The 14,434-nt window shown below is 38.0% G+C and overlaps 1 pseudogene; it reads right to left on the bottom strand.

The window, feature by feature from the left end:
- Positions 1-12,659: 12,659 nt before the first annotated feature.
- LOC124082138 (26S proteasome regulatory subunit 4-like) lies at positions 12,660-14,195 on the bottom strand (annotated as a pseudogene).
- Between the last annotated feature and the right edge of the window lie 239 nt (positions 14,196-14,434).

Genomic DNA, 14,434 nt, shown 5'->3' with positions numbered 1-14,434 from the left:
AGATACTATTAGTTTTGTCTCATCAAACTCAATATTGACAACATTCTTCATTTGTATTAAGAATTATCTAAACAAAAACCATTTACTTATTAAAATTTTACACTTGGTGATGTTAAAAATGCTCTAAAACACAAGTCATAAGCCAGTGACATAAGTTAGACATAGTCTCACATGGCTTATTACAGTGTTCCTTTAATTTAGAGATGATACTTAAAATTATTTCATCAATAGTAAAGACACAATATATTTTTAAAGATATAAATCACACATGAAAGCTATTTTCATACAATAAGGCAACATTTAGTTCTAAGAGGTTTTCATTCATCTAGGTATGATGGTACACATTTCTAATCCCAGCTAATAGAGAGGCTGAGGCTTGAGGATCAAAAGCCTGAGGAATTTAGTGCGACCCTGTCTCAGAATAAAATGGGGTGTGGTATAGCTCAGTACATAGCACCCTTGGGTTCAATTCCCAGTACAAAAATAATAAATATGTATATGTGTGTACACACACACACACACACACACAGGCTGGCAATGTAGCTCAGTGGTAGAGTACCCCTGGGTTCAATCCCCAGAACTGTCAAGGAAACAAACAAACAAAAATGCTTCATTCTAATTTCTCATGAAAGTCTGGAGAACCAATTTACAAAAAGGCCTTAAATACACATCCCAAAGTATGTTGCAGAGGACCTTAACAAAGGCCTCCATGCCAATCTGCTCACAGTATCAATAAAAATGGTTGAGGTTGTAGCATCTGAAATGCCCTGCGATGAGAGAGACCTCAAATGTAGGGAATCTGTATAGATATGGATATCTTATGTTGTCTGCTCCTCTAATAGGATAATAAGAAAATATATAAGTGAAAGAGCATTTAGATTTGGGGTGATACACTTAGGAAACATGCTTCATTACTGCCCATCTGCTCCTCTCAAATATGCCTGGATGTGTTTCCTAGTAGCAGAAGGTGAGTCTAGGCAACATCTCACAATTGTCAGAGTATGGTCCCGCTGAAGACCACAATAATCATCTTGCTAAAGTAAGTGTGGTGTGTTTCAATTATTGGTAATCAAGTTTATGATACTCTATTTTCTCTCTTCAATTTGATGTCTATGAAAACTGGTTATAAAAGCAACAATTGCTTTAATAATTAGGGCACCAAAAGAGCTTACGAAATTAACCTCGTGTCTTGGAATTGGCTAATATTCATGTACAGTTTGGCAAACCTCTTTATCATATACCTACCTCAACTCTCTCTTTGAATTGAGGAATAATGAAACAAAATCTAATTTTGAGAGGGTGGAGGTGTAGCTCAGAGATACAGCACTTGCCTTATGTATGTGAGGCCCTGGTTTGAACCACCTCACTTCCCCACACATAATTTAATATGAACTTATGATTTTTTCAACTATATATATTTTATTCATACAATAAATATTTGATGGATTCTTGCAATTAGTGACTTGAAATGTATTCTCTTAATTAGGAGACAATTTATCAGGAAAAAAAAACAGTTTAAGAGATGATTTGAATGGTAAATGGTCTTTTTAATTGTAACCTTTATACAAAGCATGAATTCAGATGTTTGCCTCAGTCCCAGTATTCTATTCTGTTGTTGTTTTGCTTTGTTTTGTCCTGTTTGGTGCTAGGGGCTGACCCAGGGGTGCTCTACCACTGAGCTCCCTCCCCAGCCCTCTTTATTTTCTAAGACAGGATCTCACTAATTTTCCCAAGCTGGCTTTGAACTTGTGATCCTCCTGCCACAGCCTCCTGAATTGCTGGAATTACAGGTATGTACCACTCTACCCAGCTTCAGCCCAAGTATTCTAAAGTTCAAATGTATTATAAGTCATTCACACCATTATATAAAATCATAAAATATCAGAGACTATAATTAAATTAACCTTGTTAATTTAAGCATCATTATCAATAACCAAAAGGATGCTTAAATTTTATCTTCAATATATCTAATTTATGTTTAAATTCCTCTAAAGATGAAAAATATTAACCACCCAGGACAATTCATTTCATCTTTGCAAATTCTCTGATTCTTAAAATATTCTCCCTGTATCACCAACTCTCTGGTCTTTTTGAAGGCACACAGGACAATTCTGATTCATCTTCCATAGAGAGAGCTCTTAAATATGGGCAGCAATTATCTTAGGCTTCAGCACTCTATCATTATTTTGGATAAATAACTTCTAAGACTTAAATTCCTAGATTGAAGAAAATTAGAAAAAAATGCATATTAGTCATTCTGAAATCATTAAAATACAACACAAAAATTACATGTGAGGTGTTTTGGAAACATATATTTAAAAACTAATCTTTGGCCAGGAGCCATGGCACATGCCTGTAATCCCAGTGGCTTTGGAGGCTGAGACAGGAGAATTGAAAGTTCAAAGCCAGCCTCAGCAATTTATTGAGGCCTTAAGCAGCTTAGAGAGAACATGTCTCATAATAAAATATAAAAAGGGCTGGGAATGTAGGTCGGTGGTTAAGCACCCTGTGTTCAGTCCCTGGTGCCAAAAAAAAAAAAAAAAAAAAACAACTAATCTTTGTGCATTTTTTAAATTAAATTTAAGAAATGCCTGGAAAAAATATGGATTCCCAGGATGCCTGGGCTCTGAATGAAATTTACCAGAATTACATCAGGAGAAGATGACACAATGAATGACTGTGTATTGTTAATTAACATCAAAAGTGGAAAAATTTTCAGAAATTTGGAACAAAAGAGTTTTGTCTTGTTTGATATTTAATTATGAAATTGCATCTTTTGATGAGAAACCCTATGAAAAAATACTTGAGACAGGAGGAGGATTGAACTTGTACCACATATATGTACAGCTCTAGAATAACATGGAGTAGACACATTTCTTTCCCACCTGAAGTACGGCTAGAAAGCCTGAACATTATGTATAAGAAGCCTGTGCAAGTGGAGCGAAGCAGACCAGGTAGGTGCCACAGAACACGGTTGAGTTCCCTGAGTTTTCTTTTTGCCTCATACTTCTCAGCCCGGGTGCTCAAAATTTGCTCTGTTGAGTGAGGAAACCAAAAAGGGGAAGCCTAAGAAGACAGACAATAATTAATACCCCTAAATCAAACACAATGGAATAAACCACATCCCCATCAGTAACAGTGAAGTAGTTAGCCTACAGGCCCACTCCTGCCTGCACGTCATGGGGCATCCCTTTCCAGGACTGGAACATAGAGTGGGGAGCCAGGCTGTCCATTCTCGTACAACAGGAAGAGGTACCTAGCAGTATGAGGGGAGGACACAGGATGTCACTACCAACTACTCCTCTCCCATTTAGTCAGGGTATAGCCTGCAGAGGATCTGTGGGGAGACTAAACTCCACTTAGGAGGAATAAGGTGCGGTATCCCTTAGGATGTCAGCAGAATTTGAGAGGAAAATGTTTCTTTCCACCCCAGCTCACAGTGCTCAGGTAAGGCCTACTTTCTGCGCTAGAATGGTATCAGATGAGATCTGTTAAAGCAGAAAATTTAAATATGATTCAGATTATCCTAACACAATAGCCCAAATGCCCAGGAAACATATGAAAATAACTCATAAAAAACACAAGGCAAATAACCACTGGGACAACAAAGGAAAGTCAGCAGACACCAATACAAAAATGATGCAGATATTAGAATTATCAAAGACTTTAAATATGAAAATGCTCAACAAGTAATTACAATCATGCTTGAAACAAATGAGCAAGGAGTCTCGGCCAAGAAACAGGTGTCAAAAACAGCTAAAGAGAAATTTAAAAATCATGAAGAATATAATAATCAAAATTGGAAGCTTACTAGATGGGATAAATGTCAGAATAGATACAAAATAATAGGGCTGGGATTATGGCTCAGAGGTAGAGTGCTCACCTAGCATGCTTGAGGCACTGAGTTCAATCCACAGCACCACATAAATGTAAAATAAAGATAACTAAAAAAAATAAAGAAAGAATAGATACAAAATAAAAGCAAATCAGTGAACTTGAAAGCTAAAAAATAGAACAGTCAAAAATAATGAAACTGAACAACAGAAAGAAAGATTTTTTTTGTGTGTGTGTGTGTGTGTGTGTGCTAGGAATTGAATCCATGGGTGCTTTACCACTGAGTTACATCCCCAATACTTATATTTTTAAATTTAAAGATAGATTCTAGCTAAATTACCAAGGGTCTCTATTTTAGTCAGCTTTTTCACTTCTGTGACTAAAAGACCTGACCAGAACAATTTTAGAAAGGAAAAGTTGATTCAGGGGGCTCACAGTTCCAGAGGCCTCAGTCCATAGACAGAAGGCTCCATTGCTCAGGGCTTGAGGTGAGGCAGAACATCATGTCAGAGGAGAGAGAGAGAGAGAGAGAGAGAGAGAGAGAGAGAGAGAGAGAGGAGAGAAATTCTAATATCAATAAAAAGAACTCAGGAATATCACTAGAGATCCCTCAGGCATCAAAAGAATGAACAAATCTGCACACATAAAATTTAACAACTAAGATGAAATAGAATAATTCATTTAAAAACATAAACTACCACAAAATTACTAATACGAAATAACCATATAACTACAAAAGCAATTGAGTACACAATATAAAAACTCCCAAAAAGGAAATCTCTAAGCCCTGATGGTTTCAACTACAAAATCCTACCAAATATTTAAAGAACTCTCACTAGCTGGAGATGTAGCTCAGTGAGTGCTGCCTACCACTTACAAGGCACAAGCCCTTGGGTTCGATCTCAAGCTCTGAAAGAAAAAAAAATAGTTATGAAGAATTTACATAAATTCCATACAATTTCTTTCTATTTCTTTCAGAAATAAAAGAATAGGAAACACTTTCTAATTCAGAAGGCCAATCTTCTTTTGAATCTACAACCAGGCAAAGATGGTAGAAACAAGAAGAAGAAGGAAAGAAAGGAAAACTACACACCTTTATCTACCAAAACCAGAGACACCAAAATTCATAGCAAATTATTAGCAAACAGAATTCAGTAATGCATATAAAGAACTCAGTACCACCACCAAGTGGGGCTTATTGCAGGATGCAAGGCTGATTGATTCTCAGAAACTATCAATGTAATTCATCATATCAACAGCCCAAATAAGAACAATCACATAATCTTTCCAATCAATCACATAATATTTCCAATCAATTCAGAAAAGGCATTTGATAAAACTCAACACCCATTCATGATAAAACAGCCAGGAAATTAGAACACTACTAAAATAAAAAAAAGACATACAAAGCATACAGGTCAAAAGAAAAAAAATACAACCATTTCTACCTGCAGATGACACAACTGTCTATATGTAAAAATCCCAAGGAATAAAAAAAAAATAAAGTTAATGTACAATATATACATATAAAATCCAATTATCCTTGCACCTAATAGAAGAAAAAATAGGCCCAAATTTCCATCATATCAGATTAGGCCCCAACTTCCTTAATAAGACTCCTATGGTGCAAGAATTAAAATCAAGAATCAATAAATGAGATGGATTCAAACTCAAAAAGCTTCTCCTCAGCAAAAGAAACAATCAGTGAAGTAAATAGAGAGCCTAAAGAATGGGAGCAAATTTTTACCACACGAACATCAGACAGAGCACTAATCTCTAGGATATATAATGAATTCAAAATCTTAATACCAAAAAAACAAATAATCCAATCAATAAATGGGCCAAGGACCTGAAAAGACACTTCTCAGAAGATGATAATCAATCAACAAATATATGAAAAAATGTTCATCATCTCTAGCAATTAGAGAAATGCAAATCAAAACTACTCTTTAAAATTTCATCTTACTCTAGTCAGAATGGCGGCTATTAGGAAGACAAACAACAATAAGTGTTGGCGAGGATGTGGGGGAAAAGGTACATTCATACATTGCTGGTGGGACTGCAAATTGGTGCAACCAATCTGGAAAGCAGTATGGAGATTCCTTGGAAAGCTTGGAATGGAACCACCATTTGACCCAGCTATTCCACTCCTTGGTTTATACCCAAAGAACTTAAAAACATCATACTACAGGGACACAGCCACATCAATGTCTATAGCAGCACAATTCACAATAGCTAAACTGTGCAACCAACCCTTCAGTAGATGAATGGATAAAGAAAATGTAGTATAATGGAACATTACACAATAGAATATTACTCAGCATTAAAAGAGAATAAAATCATGGCATTTGCAGGTAAATGGACGGAATTGGAGAATACAATGCTAAGTAAGCCAATCCCAAAAAACCAAATGCAGAATGTCTTCTCTGATATAAGGATGCTGATTCATAATGGAGATGGGAGGAATGGAGGAACTTTACATAGGGCAAAGGGGAGCGAAGGGAAGGGAAGGAGATGGGGGTAGGAAAATGGTGGAATGAGATGGACATCTTTACATTAAGTACATGTATGAAAACATGAATGGTGTGACTCTACTTTGTGTACAACCAGAGAAATGAAAAATTATGCTCCATTAGTATAATATAAATTGAATTTCATTCTGCTATCATATATAATAAATTAGAATAAATAAAATAAAATAATTTTTTAAAAATCCAACTATATTTTTACAGATTAACAACATCTGAAAGCAAAATTAAAAATACATTGCCATTTACAATAACAAAATAAATAAATTCTTAGAGGTAAAGCTTCAAAAAAGAAAAGTACAAAACTTGAAAGCTGAAAACTACAAAATTCTGGAGATATAAATTCTACAGTAGGATTCTATTCTAGAATTTATACAGAAAGGTAAATAAGCTAGAATAGTTAATGCAATTTTGAAAAAGAAAAAAAAAGGTAGGTCTCAGTCTACCTAGTTTTAAGACTTCCTAGGGAGCTAGGAAAACTGTGATGTTCTGGCTACAGGGCAGATTCATAGATTCATGGAATGAAACAAAGATTTCAGAAAGGACCTCACACAAGTATAATCAATTGATTTTGTTGAAGGTACAAAAATGCATTGTCATGTACAATTATAAAATTGTAATTGTAATTATAACTCCATGGTAGAAAAACAGTCTGTTAAACAGTGCTGGAATAACTGGATATCCACACACTGAAAGAAAAAAGAAGAAGAAGGAGAGGAAGAATCTTTACCAAGCTTCACAGTTTATGCAAACTTGGACGTAAATTTAAGTACAAATATAAAAATATAAAACTTTCATAGGAAAACAAAATCTTTGAGACAATGCTTATGAAGAGTTCTCAGCCATAATACCAGAGGCATCATCCATATGGAATAAAAAGACAAATGTGAATTTATCAAAATTAAAAACATTTTTAGTGTGAAAAACTGTTTAGGAGGATGAAAAGAAATTCTGTTCTACAACTGAATTCTATTCTAGGATTTATCTATGAATTATTCTATTCTAGAATTTATACAGAAAGGTAAATAAACTAGTTAATGCGATTAACTATTTTCTAGAATATTTAATATCAAATATTTTCTAAAATTGCATTAACTATTCTAGAAAATATATTCAACCACATAGTGAACAAAAGACTTATCTCTAGATTACATAAGGAACTCTGAAATCTCAGCAATGAACCAGTAAACAATCCAATTATAAAATGGGCTGAGAACATAAGCAGACATTTCATCAAAGAGGATATGCAGATGGCAAATAAACACGTGGAAAAACGGTTCAATACTGTTGGCCATTGGGGAAATGGAATTAAGACTATGATGTGATATCATTATACACCTACCAAGATGGTTAAAATTTTTTTTTTTAAGTGACAAAACCAAAAAAAAAAGTGACAAAACCCAAATGCTGGGAAGAGTACAGAGAAACTGGATCACTTATGCATTGCTGATAAACATGTAAATTGTCACTCTGAAAATAGTTTGACAGTTTCTTATAAAGCAACACGTACTTACCCATATGCCCCAGCCATCACACTCCTGGGCATTTATCCCAGAGAAATGAAAGTTTAAATTCAAACAAAAATCTGCACATGAATGTTCACAGAAGATTCTTTTGTAAGTGGGGCCTACCTGTTAATCCCAGTGACTCCGGAGGCTGAGGCAGGAAGATTGCAAGTTCCAGGCCAGCCTGGGCAGCTTCACAAGACCCTGTCTCAAAAAATAAAAAAGAACTGGGAGTGAAGTTCAGTGGCTTCAATTTCCAGTACTGGGAAAAATAAAAAAGTTTTGCAAATGTCTTTAATAAGATGATGGTTAAAGAAACTGGTACATTCATATTCAACAATAAAAAAGAACATAATCTGGATAGATCCTAAGGATATTATGCTGATTGAGAAGACAAACACTCAAGATCACCTACTGTATGATTCTATTTACATAACATTTTCCTACATTTTTTATCGGTACATACTGATGAGATTTGCTGTTACTTATACATACACACAATACACAATAGAACAATAGAATTTGGCCAATATCAGTCCCCAGCATTTCCCCCTACTTCCCCATCTCCCACCCTCTTGGTCCTTCTTTTCCTCTACTGATCTCTCTTTGATTATTACATTTATGTAACATTTCTGAAAAAAAAAATTTTTTAATGATGGATAACACGTGAATGGCTTCCAGAGGTGGAGTTAAGGAGGGGTTGGGTATGGCAATAAAGGAGTATCATGAAGACCTTTGTAGTTATGGATAGTTTTGCATCTTGATCCTGTGGTGTTCCATGATCCTACACGTGAATAAAATGCCATAAAACTAAATCCACATACCTAGTACCCATGTCAGTTTCAATAGAGTACTTTAGCTATATAAAGTTAGGTGTAAGTATGTAAAGTATAGTTATATAACCACTGGACAGAGGGGGTTAATGGTATGTGGGACTTCTATGTACTCCTTTTCAACGCCCAGTGAAATCTGCAAGTGTTTCAAATTAATAAATTAAAGGTTACTCCAAACTGATTTCTGGTGGTAAGCAGGAGGGAGTAAATCTTTGTTGCCTAGGTCTCCCACTGAATGTAATTGAAACTCTGGATACAATTTCAGAATCAACTGAGGACTAAAAAGTAAACCATTGAAGGCAAATTGGTGGGAGAATCCAATACATATAAAATGACAGGTATTTACAATCGTGATTTTTACCACTGAGCTACATCTCCAGTATTTTGGGATAGTGTCTCCCTAAATTGCCATAAGCTGGCCTCAAACTTGCAATCCTCCTACCTCAGCCTCCCCAGTTGCTGGCATTACAGGCCTGCACCACTGCAACCAGCTTTCCTGACTCTTAAAAGAAGGCTATAATACAGGGCACAGAGTTAGGGGGAATAAAAAATTAAAAACAAACACATCTGAACAAATGGGCAAAAAGTCAAGAGTTGCGAATAATACAAATCTTTACAGTAAAAGTACTGTCTAAGCAGATCAAAGAAACAGAGGTCTCAAACTAAAAACTTTGGCTCTCACAAGGAAGTATTGGCAGGTAATGGGTGGCACAGAAACACTTGTTGAGTGTAATGAATGAGGAGGTCTATTTAGCTATAATTTGCTAAAGAAACAGAACACATTCTCTCTATATACTTTCACAATCACTATATCTACTTTCAATCACCTTGAGGAGAAATTTCAGGTGAAAAAGGGGAGTGTGGAAGAAAGCCACCGCGGGTGCGCTCACTTGACCTGGGGATTTCACTGTGGAAGAGGTACGGCTGAGACAGGGCAGCAGATGTGGAGGCACCCACCAGCTCTGGCCTGGCCTGGGTCTGCCAAGGACAGCTGGGAGAAGCCCTGGACCAGTGCTCAATAGCACAGAGGAAAAAGACCAGCCATAAAATAGAAAATAACTAATTCCCTCATAAAACTGCCAGAAATCCCCTCTGGACAGTTGGGTTTAAGTAATCATATTAATTACTCTCGGCAGATTTACAAGGAGCTCAGCAGATGCATAAGGTACCTTTTTCCCTTAAAGGGTGTGAATTGGTTTTATATTTAAGACTGTTTAAGAAGACAGAAGAGAGAAATTTAAACAAACTTCACAGTAGGCTTAACACGCTCTGCAGAACCAGGAGGGCTGGAGACTTTTCTCCCTGACGATTTTTTTTTTGCAGCCGCACCATTGATCTCACTCAGAAAAAATTCATTAATTTAACTTGTGGCACAGGGTCCATTCATGAGAAATAAACCATCACATCAATGGTTTATTTAAAGCAATAAATAACAGTTCTATCTATAAAGCTCAAGTTATGCTTCTCAAAGCTTATTATACATGAACATTCCTTTTGTTGTTGAACAGATAAAATAAAAACAAGAAATAGCAGGTCAATTGATAATCCATGGATGTGGGGAAAAGATGTTTCTGCCATGATTCGAGTCATATTTGAATACTTTTATAATCTAAGTAGAATGGGCTATTTTCTTCAGAGAACCCTAAGCAAGGAGGGGGGATTCTCTATTTCTAAGAAGGGCAATCAACTAAGTCCATTCATGCCTCACGATAACAAAAACATTGATATGAGTTATTCTAGTTGAAATAACAAAAGCTTTCTGAGTCATGATCTCGCTGAACCTCATCTATGCCTCGTGAGCTTGAGCACTACCCTGTTTTACTAAAGAGGAAGCTAAGACAGAACTTGTTAAGTGATTTGCCCCAATTCACATGCTCGGTACTAGAGAAGTTGCTTCAAAATCCTGGTCTCTGTGATTACAAAACGTCCAACAGACTCCTTTTCTGATTCCACTGAATTTCAGCTCCTTCTTAGAAAAAAAGTCAAAATTGTACATATGTACATACCATGGTTTGGATCTGGGGTGTCTCCATCAAAGGCCTATGTGTTAAAGGCTTGGTCCTCAGAGTGGCACTCCTCGAAGATGGTGGGACCTAGTGGAAGGACATTAAGTGACTGGCTGCCACGAGGTCCTCTTCTACCTCACATTTTTGCCATGATGGACTGTGCTGCTACAGGCCCATCGACAGAGACAGATCTCCAAAACTGTCAGCCAGAATAAGATTTTTCAGCTGGGTGCACGAGAGCACCCCTGCAATCCCAGCTACCTGAGGAGGCTGAGGCAAGTTCAAAGCCAGCCTGAGCAACTTATTGAGACTCTGTCTCAAAATAAAAAAGGGCTGGAGATGTTGCTCAGTGGTTGAAGACCCCTGGGATCAATCCCCACTACCAAAAATAAAAAAGAAAAAAAATAAAGTCTCAATCAGAGTTTCCACATCCAGAGTAAAGTTTCTCAAGTGTGGTTCTTGACCACTTGGATCTTCATCATTGAGGAGCCACAACAATAAATGAATAAATGCAGCTGCCCAAGTCTCCCTCTTGCTGAGGACCATTGCTAAGTAAGAATGACGCATGGCATGACCCAGGTCATTTGCAGTGACATTGCATGTAAGGTGACCTTGCTCAAGGACCAGGGCGGATTGGGGTTTAGGGCGTTCCCGGTTTAGGACAATCCGGGTTTAGGGTGGTTCCAGGTTTAAGGTGTACCCTGCTGGGAATAGGGCGTATCCTGTTGCCTCAGGCGCACCTGCTCCTTGAGTTCCCTTGAGTTCTCGCGGGATTCAGAGCCCAGTGGAGTGTTGGGTTTTGCCCAGAACGTGGATTTGCCAGAACGTGTGTAGAGTGCCAGTGTGAGTTCGGGAATAAAGAATTGCTGTTTGAACCTACAAGGCTGTGAGTGGCTCATGATTTTGTGCCCAGCCAGACTGCGGCACCCTCTGGTTCTGCTGGGCCAGTCTCTGCATGTTTCTCAAGCTTCCTGAGTGATTTGTATGTTTGCTAGAATTTGAGAGCTCCTAATCAACAACATCAGAAGTTTTATGATCAACTCAACCTGATAAAGCAGTCTTCAGGAAAATAAATTCTGTTAATCTGACTCACCTGAGTCTGAATAACAAACTAGAATGCTCTTGAGAGCAAAGAATTTTTTTACTCAACTGTCCAAGAGCTGCAGGAAAGAGTAATTGGTCAACGAGAGGAGAACAGAGCTTCTCAAATATAAACAAGGATTTGAGTAAACATAAATAAGTGAATAAATACATAAATGAGGAAGAAGGTGTGGTTCTGCCTTATAGCAAAGTTCCAATTAATAAATGTAAAAATATTGATAATGATGGAAACTCACAAGTTAGTAGGCACACAGTAATCATCGATCATCTATGGATGCTAAAATTAGTGGGTTGAAGAATAGTAATAATAAGAAGAAACAAAATAACTGGTCAAGAAGTCTCTTCCCAAAGAACACCTACAAGTTACAAAGAAAGAATCAATAACTTGAATGAGGAGGTACTTGGCCGAAGCCACTTTAACCAAGTGATAGAATATAACAGCCGTAAGGAAGTACCTATTATGCTTCCCTATAAGATGCTCTGAGATGGATGCACTTGCACTTTTGTGGTGTTCTTGCCAAAATTCACGAACAAAATATAATCACAAAGAGGAATCAGAAAAAAAAAATAAATTAATTAAAAAAAAAAAGAGGAATCAGAATACCCAACCGGAGGGATAGTCCACAAAAGACTGCAACTAATGGAGAAAGAATATACTATAGGATGTAAGAATTAATGACAAAGGAAGATGAACTACATAATTACATCTTCCCTCAGAATGTGATTAACTAACTTTCTTCCTTCCTTACTATGCTGGGGAATTGAACCCAAAGCCTCCAATGTGCTAGGCAAGTAACTATTTCTCTGAGCCACATCTCCAGCCCTTGGTTAACTTTATTTTATTTATTTATTTTTTTCTGTGAAAGAGCACGCTTTATTCGGAAGCAGAGAGCAGCACAGTGACCAACAGAAGGTGCCCAATGGGCATCCTATACGTCGTACTCCAGAAGATACACAGGATGTTTTGCTAATAAAAACGAACAGGAATATGGATTCTTCTGGGCAACTTCTCCAAACTCAACCCTCTCAGGGGTCAAGATAACTCCTGAAGGCAACTATGGTTCACTAGAGATAGAGGCCCTCAGGGGTGCCTTCTTGTTTTTTATAAAGAACATTTTCTTTAGATTTTTTTTGAAGTCTTCATTTGTTACTTTCATTCTACGTTCCCTCAAGGCCATCTGACCAGATTCTGTACAGATTGCCTTGATGTCAGCACCAGAGAGGTCGTCCTTTGCCATAATTAAATCGTCCAGGGTTATGTCATCGGCCTGTGTTGTCCGGCTTGTGTGAATCTGAAAGATGCGCTTCTTAGTCTTTTCATCAGGCAGGGGGAACTCAATCTTTCTGTCGATGCGACCTGGTCTGATAAGTGCTGGATCCAGAGTTTGTATTCGGTTTATGGCCATGATAACTTTCACGTCTCCTCTTGAATCAAATCCATCCAACTGGTTCAACAATTCCAACACTGTCCGCTGAATCTCTCTTTCGCCTCCAGAATTTGAATCGTATCTTTTGGTCCCAATGGCATCGATTTCATCAATGAACACAATGGATGGTGCATGTTCTTCAGCAACTTGAAACAATTCCCACATGAGTTTGGGACCGTCACCTAGGTACTTCTGAATAAGTTCAGAGCCAACTACTCTTAAGAAAGTGGCCGAGGTTTGGTTTGCTATGGCTTTGGCTAACAAGGTTTTACCTGTGCCAGGTGGAGCACAGAGAATGACCCCTTTTGGGGGCTTTATACCCATCTCTTCATAATATTCAGGGTGGGTGAGAGGAAGCTCCACAGATTCCTTAATTCCCTGAATTTGGTTGTCCAACCCCCCAATATCTGCATAGGTCTCCTGGGGGGCCTTTTCCACCTTCATCACTGTGACCAAGGGGTCTGTGTCATCCATCAGCACTCCTATCACGGCATGCACTTTGTGGTTGAGCAGAACTGAGCAGCCTGGTTCCAACAGATCCTTGTCCACAAATGAAAGGATGCTGACATAGTGGACATGATGGCGTGATTGTCATCAACGATCTCTTCCAAGGTTCCTACTGACATTGGGGTCCCCCTCAGATCATCCACCTTTGATCTTTCCTCCTCTTGCTTTTCTTCTAATGGTTTCGTTTGTTCTTGATTTCTAATGAATTTTTCTTCCATGAGAAGATAATCTTTAATTCTTTCTAACTTCAGTAATTTCAAGCGGCACTGAGTGTGAGGTGTCACCAGTGGGAGTTTGCTGGCAAGCATCTGGTCCCTTTGTTTTCTTCTTTTTCCCCACTCTGGTTGGTACAGGAGGTTCATATTTTTTTTTCTTATCATTTTCATCCTTCTTGCCACCTCCAGGACCATGACCACGACCACCACTCTGACTTTGACCCATCTTGCCTGGGCTGCTCCGGCTGCTGCTGCCGGAAGTGCATTCACCACTCAGGAGCAGAAGTTGCTGGGAGAATTTACGGAAGCCGATGGAGGCCAAACATCCTACGAATAAAGTTGCGCCCAAAGAGCAAGTGCTGGTGGGTTATGCGAACGAAGTACCTCGCACACGTGTTTGTTACTGCTGTGTACCGGTGAGGAGTCCTTGCTTCCCCAGTGTTGAAGTATAACACCAGAGAAGCACGCCGAGGCAAGG

The sequence above is a fragment of the Marmota monax genome, unplaced genomic scaffold (assembly GCF_021218885.2).
Source record: "Marmota monax isolate L192 unplaced genomic scaffold, Marmota_monax_Labrador192_F-V1.1 WCK01_AAM20220418_F8-fsc00044, whole genome shotgun sequence".
NCBI lineage: Eukaryota > Metazoa > Chordata > Mammalia > Rodentia > Sciuridae > Marmota > Marmota monax.
The sequence above is the reverse complement of the archived record's forward strand: the minus strand, read 5'-3'. Positions and strand labels throughout refer to the sequence as shown.